The sequence below is a fragment of the Aquila chrysaetos genome, chromosome 11, assembly GCF_900496995.4.
Source record: "Aquila chrysaetos chrysaetos chromosome 11, bAquChr1.4, whole genome shotgun sequence".
NCBI lineage: Eukaryota > Metazoa > Chordata > Aves > Accipitriformes > Accipitridae > Aquila > Aquila chrysaetos.
The window spans coordinates 34995651-35007445 of record NC_044014.1 but is presented as its reverse complement, the minus strand read 5'-3'; positions in this window follow the sequence as shown (position 1 = coordinate 35007445).

Here is an 11795-nt window from a genome sequence, read left to right as displayed (position 1 = left end):
ACTACAAAACAGTAGATATTTTCCCTTAACAGCAGCTGAACCCATTACAGAATGCTAGGCTTCCATCAAGAAAAACTGCAGGGTTTTAAACCTGTTATTAATTTGTGAGCATCAGATCTATTCTGATGTTACCTGACTGCTAAGAGCAAATATTCCTTTAAAATATGCATTTAATATAAGACCCAAGAGACCAGGGTCTTCTGACTGAAGCTCAACACCTTGTTCCAAACTCAAGCTAGGTGTTGGCTTGGTTTATATTCACACACTTTCATTTGGCCTATGTGATCAAATGTTCCTGTCTCTTTGCAGAAAATGGTGAGGGCAAAGATGTCATTACAGTCTATATGTATGCATGTATCTGGGGCTGCTTCTTGCTCATATTATGTGTTCAGAAAGTCCCATCAACTATCTCTTGGCTGTGTAATCAAAATCATATAGAGGGAAATTCGCAATTCTGACCGTTTCTTTCTTATATATGGGACAACTGAAGGAAGTCCACTTTAGCAGATACCATAGACCTGCCTTTCCTCTTACCTCTCTGCAAGACTGAGGCCCCTTCGAAGTGTCTGAGACATAGTTCTTGTTCTTCCTCCATGGGTAGGGAGAAAGTCAGTGCTGCTGGACAGAGGAAGCAACTGCAGAACTGCAAAATGTCTTTCCAGGGGCTTGAGGATACCCTGTTATAAAAGGATGGGTTGCATCTAGCCACAGCAGCCCCCTCTTCCTCAGGGCTTCTCCTGCAGCCCCTGTCTGCAGGTAACAGGATGTACCAAGGCAGCACAGTGGCTAGAACAGTCACAGGAGAGATGTGACTTTCCAGGATGGATTCCCCCCCTGTTCTCCATCCTAAAGGTTAGTTACTTAGCCCAGGCACTGCTAGGCAGATTTGCAGTAAATTCCAGCAATGTGCTTTTGGCCATAGATCATACTCCGATTTTTGCAGTGAGCTGTCTGTGTTGCTATTCTGGTAATGAAAACATTGTGCTGGAACTGATCCTGTGCCAATGGATGATTCTGAAAATTGCCCAGGCTCTGAGAGCAGCATGGGTCTGTGGAGGTAAATGCAGAATTTCAGTTGTAGAATAGGAAAGTTACAATTCCCTCTTGGCAGAAAGGACAGAATTTCCCAGCACCAAGGACACTGTCTTTTCCACTGCTTCAAATATGATGCTTTGAAAAAAATGACTATTGTCAAACTCTGCTTCTTCCCAAGTATTTCTCTTATTTAATTGTGAGATTCTCCATTGACTCTTTCAATTATAACCTGCTATGTGTCAGTCTGTAATTCTGCTATCTTTTACCTGTCTTGCAATAAATGGATGTCTGACTAGACATTCTGCACAGCTTGAAAGAAGTGGATGAAGAAAAAGAACTGTCAGTGGATGTAAAGAGGGAGGCAATCCACTAGACTCTGGTGAACCTCTCAAATGAAAGGCTGGAGTTTGGGTCAGTTAGGGAAGGAGGATGGGAAGTAGAATTCTTCATTTAGGTAGGTTTTGCTTTTAGAACTGATTTTCAAATGAGCAAAGATGAGCAGAAATTCCTGCTTGGGATTCAAGTCTGGCTACTTTTTGCATTCACCTTCCATGATGTGGAACACCAAGGAGCCCCAGTCCTGAATTCTGGTTCAGTATTCCCAGCAGGCAAGAGAGCAAGCTCTGTGGACTAAGACTTAAGGCTTTTATGCAGGGTGTGTGAAGAAAAGTTTGAGATTGAGCATAGGCTAAGCTCTCTGTGTAGATGTATTGTTGCAAACATGCTCTGGGACATACTGAATTATATTGTTACTTAGGGGAGCAATGATGAAATGTTTTGACTCAGCCTTTTGTCTTTTCTTTGTAGATTGCACTTGAACATGTTACAGCTTGTTTTAACTAATATGTTACATAGGTTGGTTGTGTCCTGTGTCTGTGAAGTTCCAGTTATAGCACTGCAAAAATAATTACTAAAAAAAAACCCTACAGCAACTACTTGGGGAACACTAATGACTCCTGAGGAACTTAATGACTTCTGTCATGTTAAGGTTTACTAAGTAGGTAGGATTTTAGTTATTGAAATGCAAGGATACAGGTCTCACTTTGGAATACTGCTTAATGCCATGTCTGTGGCTAAGTGGCAATTTGTGAAACATTTTGCATCTGCACACAAAGTCGTTCCAGTTGTTCTCTGTGTCTGTCAACCATAGAACAACAAAACTTCTTCAAGAGGTCTAAGAACTACTGACTCAGTATTAAAATATTAGACCTGGATCTTACTTTCCTGAAAAAAAAAAATATATCTCATTGCAGCCTTCTGTTGCCATTCCTCTCATTCTTCCATTGCACTTTCAACATCCCAGAGTCTGAGGTTTGTGAATTGCACTTTGAAGCATTATAGAACCAGGATGTGTTCCCAGGTAAAGAACAAAGGTCTCTTACCCACACAAGTATTGCTAGGGTTGAAGACTGCATGATTGATACTTCTGCTTGCAAGGAGAGCAGTTTAGTTCAGTGAAGAAAGTTGTCACAGTGTAGTAGAAGATACAAGTAGTAAGTGTCTTCAATTAATTTTTTTCTCATGTCAATCCTGATTTGAGCACTTGCTTCCCTGAATTGATTTTGGTTGGTCAGGGGAAGTTCCTTAGCTGTTCAAGTGTCGACTCCCTCTGGTTTAGCAGTCCTTTTGGAGGCTTTTATCTTAAGCTTTAAAAGGTTGGTCAAAACCACCTTTCTTTTCAAATGGGCCACTTTAAATCAAAATTATATATTTCTGAAAAATTTCTAGGTGTAGATATGGTTAGGCATGTCGTATGTAAATTCAGATTACTAATGAATCAGCCTTTTACCTCATGTTGCTCTTACAGTCAAGCACTTAGTTTCCTATCTCAGAAATATTTATATCCTTCATAGATGAAAAGTCAAGTTTTGCTCAGTGTCTGTTAGTTCAGAGCCGAGGAACTCTTTCCCCTACGATTGGAACATGTAAGCTGTTCTCAGCATGTAGCACGCAGATACCTCTGAAGTGTGTGGGCACAAAATCAGGTAGAAGAGCTCTTGAAAATGCATCTGGTTTCAAACAAGGAACTTTAATTTTTTCTGTAACCATAAGTTACGGAATTAGTTTGATGGTAAGAGTTATGTTTACAGTGTATTCTTAGTTCTTGCTTTGAAGTATAGCAGTAAATATAAAAATCAAACTACTCATTGAATTAATCATAGGTGAATCTAGTTTGACCTTTTGCAAATGGCAGTACATTCAGTGCTAGCTGAAAGCAGGAATGGTGATCTTGAGAGAGCTGTTTGTTCACAAAGTTAGAATGAAATCACAGAACTGGCTCTTTATGCCCTTTGCCCAGCCATGACCTGCAGAAAGCTGAAACAATGAGGTACTGGAGGCTCTGTGCCTGAACCACCTCCCCTGTAAACTGATGTGCCAGAGTTGGTGAAGTTATACTCATTGCAGGTTTTGCACTATTCTGACAGGTGAAAAAAATCATTACAGGTTATGACGTCTATGCCACCTGCTGCAGGCATTCACTTCGTGTATGTTTCAGAGCATGTACAGCTGGAGCCACATTACGCCTGCCTGAGTTTCACCTGGGAAGTCTGGGTGTCTATGTGCTTGTGAAATATTCGAGTTAGAGAGAAATCTGGACCATTAAAGATCTTTATATGAAGGACCCAGAGCTGGTACTTTTAAGGAGTAGGAAGGACTGCTAATCCTTTTCCCTCCTGCTCTATGGTCTTTGTACCCTGCCTGCTTGGGTATGGCAGTGCTGCCTGTGACCCGTTGTCCTGCCTGAGTCTCAAGGAAGAAGAGATGTTGCAACTTGGCCTATGCAAGCAGCTAACAGTTGTAAGTGGGACCTTATTTCTTTAGGGGTACTCTGGGGAATACGCATGCGCCACTTACATCCTAGATTTGAGCCCAGACAGGCAAATTCTCTCACATTCAGTTGAAGGAAGATGCCCTCAGCGTACAATTTATGGCATTTAAGTCAGATGCTTAAAATTAGACAGTCTGTATGCATCTTGGTAGCCTTCCTCTGTCTGTATTTTGTATACTAACCTGAAAACCTGGATGATAGGAATCTAATGCTTCCTGAGCCTGTGGGCAAGACGGGCTAGATGATCCACTGCATGGATACTCACACACAAATGCACTATGTTGCCTTTCATCAGCTCTGCCAGGGAACAACAGAACTAAGACTTTTGAAGTCTGCATCTCTGTCTTTCCCAGGCATGCAGCCATCAGAAGTACTGCTCAGATAGTACTGTTTTGCTTACCGTCTTACAGGATGAAGAGAAACAAAGTTTTGCCTATAATTTGCTGTACAATATTTTCCTTAGCAGTCAAGAGTTTGTGATCAGCTTAGAGAGTTTTATATGACTTACTGGTGACTTTGGTTTTGGATCTCTAAATCCATAGAAAAGAAAGAGAAGATTTTTGTGCTTTTGTCCTGGTGCACTTTTTAAAGTTTCTTATTTGTACCCCTTTAGATAAAACTGCAAAATGACCTTTTAAACTTGAACAAAGCGGAGTGTAGTGTGGAGAAGTGCATTCTGAGTACCAGTTAGATTAAAACCCAAATTATTTAATCAAAATCAATAGTATATCACAGATTTAAATAGAGCTCTTTAGAAAGTAGGTCACAAGCTAGAGCTTCAGATTAGTTTAATGACTTGCATAGGGAAGTACATACTTCTGCTTGTAGTTATTTTTTCTCATAGGATCTCAGATTTCACAGTCTATGTACCTGTGTGATAAACATGAATAGATGCTGGCAAAGGGACATCACAGCACAAACACCCTTTTCCTTTTTATGATGTTTAGATAGATTCATTCTTGTTGAAACTGATAAAAGTTGAGTTCAGGCAGTCAACTCAAAAGAAATGTAGTTGTCAGAATGGGTTTCCAAATATAGTCTTCCCATGTAGAACACATGAGACTTAACTGTTCTGGCATCTACGTGGAATATGTCTGTGGTTCCCTGGTATAAACTGAGTACAATACATCGCTTTTAACATCTTGTTCCGAGTATCCTGGATATGTTTAGAAAATGTTGCTGCCAGCTGGCTGAATACATGAGGCTGCCATTCTTTCAGTGTCGTTACAGCCCCACCATTCCTTCATCCATTCTTCTCATCCCTGTAATTCAAGAGATATGCTTTGCCTGCACCTTCTCTTGTCTTGAGTTTCCCAGGCATGGCTTTCCTTTTTAAACCTCACCTTTGCTGCAATTTTTTGTTGTAGGATTTTTTTTTTTTTTAAATTAAACTCAGGCAATTAGTTTCTTTTTTTTTCCTAGCTAATTGCTTTTACGTGAGTCTCACTAATCCATAGGTGCCAGTAGTCTCTGAGATACTGGATCTCATTTAATTTCCAAAGAAGCAGAAGAGAGCTAAAACAAGAAAATGTCACAGCATAAACAGACAACAGGAGGGAAGAAAAAACTAGATAAAACAGTTTCTTATCCTCCTACTTTACATTCATTCACTCAGCCATATTACATGTAACATCAGAGAATTATCATCTCTTGAAACTTACTTATCACAGGGAGAGTAAGTAGATCCCCCTTCATTTGCACAATTGCACAGAGTTGCAGAGCCTGAGGAGAGAGGATTCTCTTCCTGCCCAGTAACTATTACAGGTTTAAAGGTTTCATTGTTTCTTAGTAGATGCAGTCAATATTATTTCAATATTTTTTCCCCAGAAAATGAGAGTTATGAAATCAAAGCTGGGTTGGTTGGTTGTTTTTTTTTTTTTTTAGAAAGGGTGATTTTTAACACAGTATTTGTTTAAAAAACACAAGAAAAGCTTTGAAACTATGGAAATGTTTCTTTGGATATTTTTTAAATTAAAAGTTATGTTTTTAGTCCAAGTGACTTTTCACTTAGGAATTTAAATTGATTTAAAAAAAAATCTAAGTGTAATGTTTAAAAAATCTTGAAGGATTTTGATTGACTTAATCTCTGTTGTATCTGGGTCTCCATTTGTGGGAAGTTTCATCTTTTTATTCTGATTCCATTATTTTCTAAAAATAGAGGGCATATTGAAGAAACTTAAGTATTATAATTTGAGCCATTGAGAGGAAGAGCTAATACTCAGACTTGAAATGATATTACCCCATTTACTTGAACAGGTAGCAAAAAAAAAGAGGATTTTGCACAAGTTCTAGTTCATAGGAGTACTCGGTGATAAGAGTAAAATATCTCAGGTTATGTATATAGGGACTTTCATGGAGAAAAGAAGAGATCAAAGAATCAGAAGATAATTTCCTTGTTCAGAGGCACAAGACCCTTCCAGCCTCAACTTTTTTGCTTTTTTCAGAAGGTGCTTCCATTAGCTTCCCAGATTAGCTCCAAATTTCAGAGCAGATTTGGATTCGGTTTTGCTTTTGCTTTGAAGAAGTGGTATAAGCTTTGTTGTTTCCTACTGGTTAAGTGAAAGACTGACCTATTTTACCCATCTCAATCATAGTTAGCCCAACCCTACAGTTATTTGATAGCCTAAGGAAAAAAACGTTAACAAAGGAGAATTAAAATTTTGGGACATAACATTTATTAAACTTTGACAAAAGCACTAGAATTTCAGATTTCAATCCTTGCCTTTTATAAATTAATACTACTAGCAATTTTTTTACAGTTAAAAGGGTTATAACCAAATTATTGTGCAACTAGAGAAATAACATGATACTTTTTTCTATGTCAGAGACATAGGAAAATTTCCACTTAAAATAAAACAAACCAGACTCTAGTGTATCCTAATGCCTTGGTATACAGTAGAAGAAATGAAACAAAATGGCTCACTATCAAAGTCTATAGCACCACACTGACTTAAGCAGAACTCTGCAATGGGATATTCTGCTTTCAAGTTATCACATGATATAATGTAGACAGTTTTGAAACAGGCTTTGGAACTTGTGCATATACTTTTGCAATTTATTCAGAAGATTTATGTTGTATCATGCCATTTAGTTGCAGGTATCTGTGTTAACGTAATATTCATAGGTTAATATTTGAAATATCATGATTTCAGTTGTTATACACACTGTAATTGTACCTCAGGACTGATATAGCCTATATGAGCAACATTTACAATCATTTAAAAAGATCTGAATAAATAATTAGAAGAGGCAGTTATGAAGTTTTAAATAAAATATTTCCCTTTCAAAGCCAAACCGGGTGAAATGGAAGCTATATGATAGGTTGATTTGAACACATTTCTCATTCTTAATTAATACATTCTAGTGTTCTGAAATTAAAATAGTCTATCTTACAGAATGAAAAATTCATCTGTGCTGTTCAAAACAAAAAATTTCAATTCCAAACCAAATGTGAAGCAAAAATGTAACAATAAGATGTTGTGCTTTTTAGAAATTAATGGAATATTACAAACAGCATGATGGAAATTTTGTATTTTTTTCATTCAGAAAACATGTCAAGATTCTGGCATTTTGTTTGCATTTGAGACAGGAACTGTTTTGAGATCTTATATTCTCAGAAGATGGAAAAAATGTTTCATTCTGGGTAGAAATTATAAATGTAGTGAGGGTAGCTTTGTGATTTATCCTTCCCAGAAACATTGACCTGGTGGATGAGTCTATGAGTGAAAACTTAAAAGATATCAGTGACAGCAAATGTAAAGACAGTTCTTTATCCAGACATTCATCTCTGAACATTGGTGTAGTGGAGAAACTATTTGGCTCATGCCTGCTCAAGGCTTACCACATCCACTGTTGCCCTTGATATTTTGTAAGCTCTTTTTCCAAATAATGTTTGCATACTGAAGTATTCTGTTGCCTGAGACTCACTATCATATGATTCTCAGAGAAATGGCAAAATCAGCTGATAGACAAAATTTCAGAGGTGAAAACCAGGGACAGTTTCTGATAAATCAAAAAAGGTAAGTGCCAGAGAATGAGAAGAAATATAACTCATAGTATAATTTTGAAGGTAGCTATCTGACTGTGGATCTATAGATTGAGGAGGTTTTGCCTGGTGTGGATATATTCATCATAACAGAAAATTATTTTGTAGTCAAACTGTTAATGCTATACAAAACTGCTCAAAGAATCGTAACTGTAGGGACAGTTGTTAAGCACATACATAAGGGAAGACACTTATGTTTGCAAGCCTTTGCCCTCATGGAAAGAAACCAGCCAAAGTATAGTACTAATTATTAGTATGGAGCTGCTTACTTTTCTCATATTGGTATAAATAATACTGGTGAGAAATATACTGTCTTTGAATTTCTTTTGGTGATTGCCTACACAGTCGGTAGCAATGCCAACCCTCTTTACTCCAACCTGCAAATGGATGGTCCCCACACAGTGATTTTATATAACAGCCTGTCATGGACAGGATTAGGCAATCACGGCAAAGCAAACAGTTTTGTTTGTCTCCCCCAGCAAGAAGATGTTTAAAGGCCCCTCAGTCCACAGGCTGTCATACAGACAGTCAACCTCATCCTCATCTTGTTACTCTGACTGGAGGGTTGGTCTTCTGGTCATCCTGCTACAGCTGCAAAGCTAGTGCAGCAGAAGATGCAGCAGATTAACATGGGATGGATACCTTTAGTGCTAGAGTGGAAGACTACTCCTCCAAAAATCTGAGTATTTCCCTCCTACCTGGGAGCAATTCAGGGCATTTAGTACCTCACAGGATCATTGCAAATCCAGCCAGCTAGTTAACATTGCTAATACTTTTGAGTGGGTCAGCTGAAAATGGTGATTATTTGTACAGTAGATGAATAACTGATAGGCTTGCCATTTTTAGTTTAGAGCATATTTTGTGGTTTAATGGTTTCTGACAAGCAATATGAACAAATGCTAGATTGAAAAAGGCAATAATATATGGAAGATCACAAATGTGAGTGTCAGTGGCAGCAATTTGTTCTTTCTTGTTTGCTACCCAGCCACCTCTCATTATGTTATTCTTCATGCCTTAAAGTCGACCAATTCCAGGAACGAATCAATACCAGGGAAATCCTTTTGTCTTCTTCTAAGGCATAACATGTAAAGAAAGCTCAGTCAATATGTCTTTTAATAACATCTCATGGAAATGCCTGGATTTCCCTTCATGTTCTATAATTAATTGAGCTCCTTGCCACCCACAATGTATAGCTGTTCCCCTCTATAATTCTCTTTTGGCTTAATTGTCATTTGTTTTTCTGTTCTATTTGTCTTTAGCTTTTTTTTTTTTTTTATGGTGTTGGATGTGCTTTGTACTTAGTTTTATCTTTCTGTGCTTTTGCTGCTAAATGTCAGCATAATTTTTCTGCCTTATAATATTGGAGATGTTATAACCATCAATCAGTCCAATAGAAGAGCAGAAAAGATTAGATACCATTTATCTGTATTGGTTGCCCATTGTAATGACCCAGTGGACAACATGAACAGATAATCTGTTGCTTTGATGGAAACTAATTATTCTTAAGAGTGACAGTGTCGAAATAGCTTTTGTGACATTGTTTTTAAAAATGATGACTACCTAGTCATTGCTAGTGTAAGACTGCAATTCTGTGCTGTTCCTCAATGATTTCCCTACATAAGCAGCAGGAAACCTAGATTTTTTTTTTTTTTTTAAAAGGAAAGAACCCTATTTGCAGAGACAAAAATATCTGACATCCCATGTAAAATGCCTATTAAATTTAATACAGAAAACACTGTGCTAGCTGCTAGAAAGTAAAAGTGCACTGCCATCTTATTTCTGTCGTGTGTAGTTGATCTTGTTGTTCTGTGAATATGAAGCCTGTTTTATTTTGACAGCTAATGGTTCTGCTAGTGTACTGTGCTGGCATTTCACCTCTCAAAAGAAAGTTTCCCGAAGCTAAAATATATGCCTAATTGAATGATAGAATTAAAAATAAGTGATACAGTTAAAAATAGCTGCTTCCATCCTTTCCAGGCACATGTAAATCACACAGCTTTTACTCCATGTCAATTAAAGGACTGGGCGGGGGGGGGGGGGGGGGGGGGGGAAGGCAAAAAAGTAACTGTGCCTTGCAAAAACTTTCAAGAATCTCCTTAAAAATTGCCTATGTGAGGACTTGGTAAATGGCAGGATTCTTCAGTGTGTCCTGAAATTCAGTACACTCAAGCTATTGTTGACTAAGGAGGCATGAGGGAAGAGTTCAGGGAATGGGGTCTCCTCATTTGTACAGATAGTCTATCTGTGACCTTAGATCCTTATGTTGTTACAGGGCTGTGTGTGCCACATAACGGGTGGGAAGTACTTGCCTGGCAGGTGCCATGAGCCTTAGCCAGAAGACAGTAGCTTCTTGAGTGTTTTACAGCTGTTGCTAAGCTTGTGAAACTGATGGCCTTTGGGGCAAATTGAATAGGTGAAGGACTCTTCAGTAGGTTTGCTTTCAGTGAGCACACTGGGTGTGAGCCGCAGCAGCTGAAGGGCTGGTGCTGCCCCTACACCCAGAGGTGTGTGATGGGCAGCTGGAGATGGTAGTGTTTACATCCATGCTTTCTGGCAAATTATTGACATGTTTGGGAGGAAGCAGAGAAGTATCCCTGTCTTCCTAAACAAATGAAGGGAGATACTAAGTTGAGAAAGTTAAGCTGACTCCCTTTAGGTAGATGAGTGCATTTTCAGTGCTGTCATTTGATTTCTCTGGTCAATAGGACTGGGATGTCTGGAGACACTACCGATGACCTGGCCTGGTCAAAACGTCACGTTGGCCATTTTCATGGTCAGCTCTGACATGACTTAATCTCACTTGGGCTGTTGTAAATCAAGATGTCAGTTCCACCATGCTGCAAACCCACGTAAATGGGATCATGAAACTTGGATTTCTGCCCAGCACTAAGTGCAGATCACCACCAGAGGTCTGTGCTCTTCTGTGGTCTCAGTGAGCCTAATCACGAATTAAAATGGCTGAAGAAATTTGAAGGCTTTGTGGCAATATCAAGACTTGATTGTTGTGCCCTTCTCTGCAATGCTTTCTTGAAGGGATGGAAAAAGAAAGCTCAGAGGTCAGGAGAACAGGCTTACTAATTTGAACTGTTAAAACTGATGCATGTTGTGAATATTGTAATAGGCAGCACTGGACTAAAGTTGTTTTCATGGGCACTAATGAAAATTTCTTACTTATATAGTTATTTGGAGTCAGGAGCAAGGTATAAAAGTCCAGACTGTTAACTAATAACCTAAAATAACCTAAATGCATAACCTAACCTCATAAAGAACATTAAATACTCCACAGCAGAGCTCCTAGAAATCCTTCTGAAGCATCTGAGAATTAAATTGTGGTGGTATTTCAGGATGGAAAGAGTCAATGGTAGAAAAGATTTCAAGTGGTTTTGCAGTGAGCACAGCACACGGGAAATACATATTTTAAGAAGCACACTTAACTTCAGTGTGGTCTCTGCAGCCAGTTCTCTGGTCTTCAGACCAGTGCACCTCTACTTTTTCTTCCACAAGTCTCTCTTCTTCCCTCTGTAAAAGCAACATAAACCTATGGACTGATGAATTTTGCTAGAAACTGTTTTTGCAGGAGTTTTCAGCAAGGTGTGCTTTAATCCTGTATATGTATTTTATTAGAAATACATTCAATAGAGACATCTCCATACATATTTCAAATGTGCTTTTGTGTGTGTATGTATTTTTTAAAAAGTCTCATAGAAATTCCACCATCTCTTCCTGTGTTTTTCTGATTCTTAAATTGCTCTGGTGGTAGAGCCTGCTGTAATCAGCCCTTTTTAAAATACACAAAGCAATCTGTCATCTTCTACACAGCATTTCAGATCTTTCCAAAGTGTCTATCTTAGCATCACTGAAAGAAAAAAACCTGATGTTAAGAAT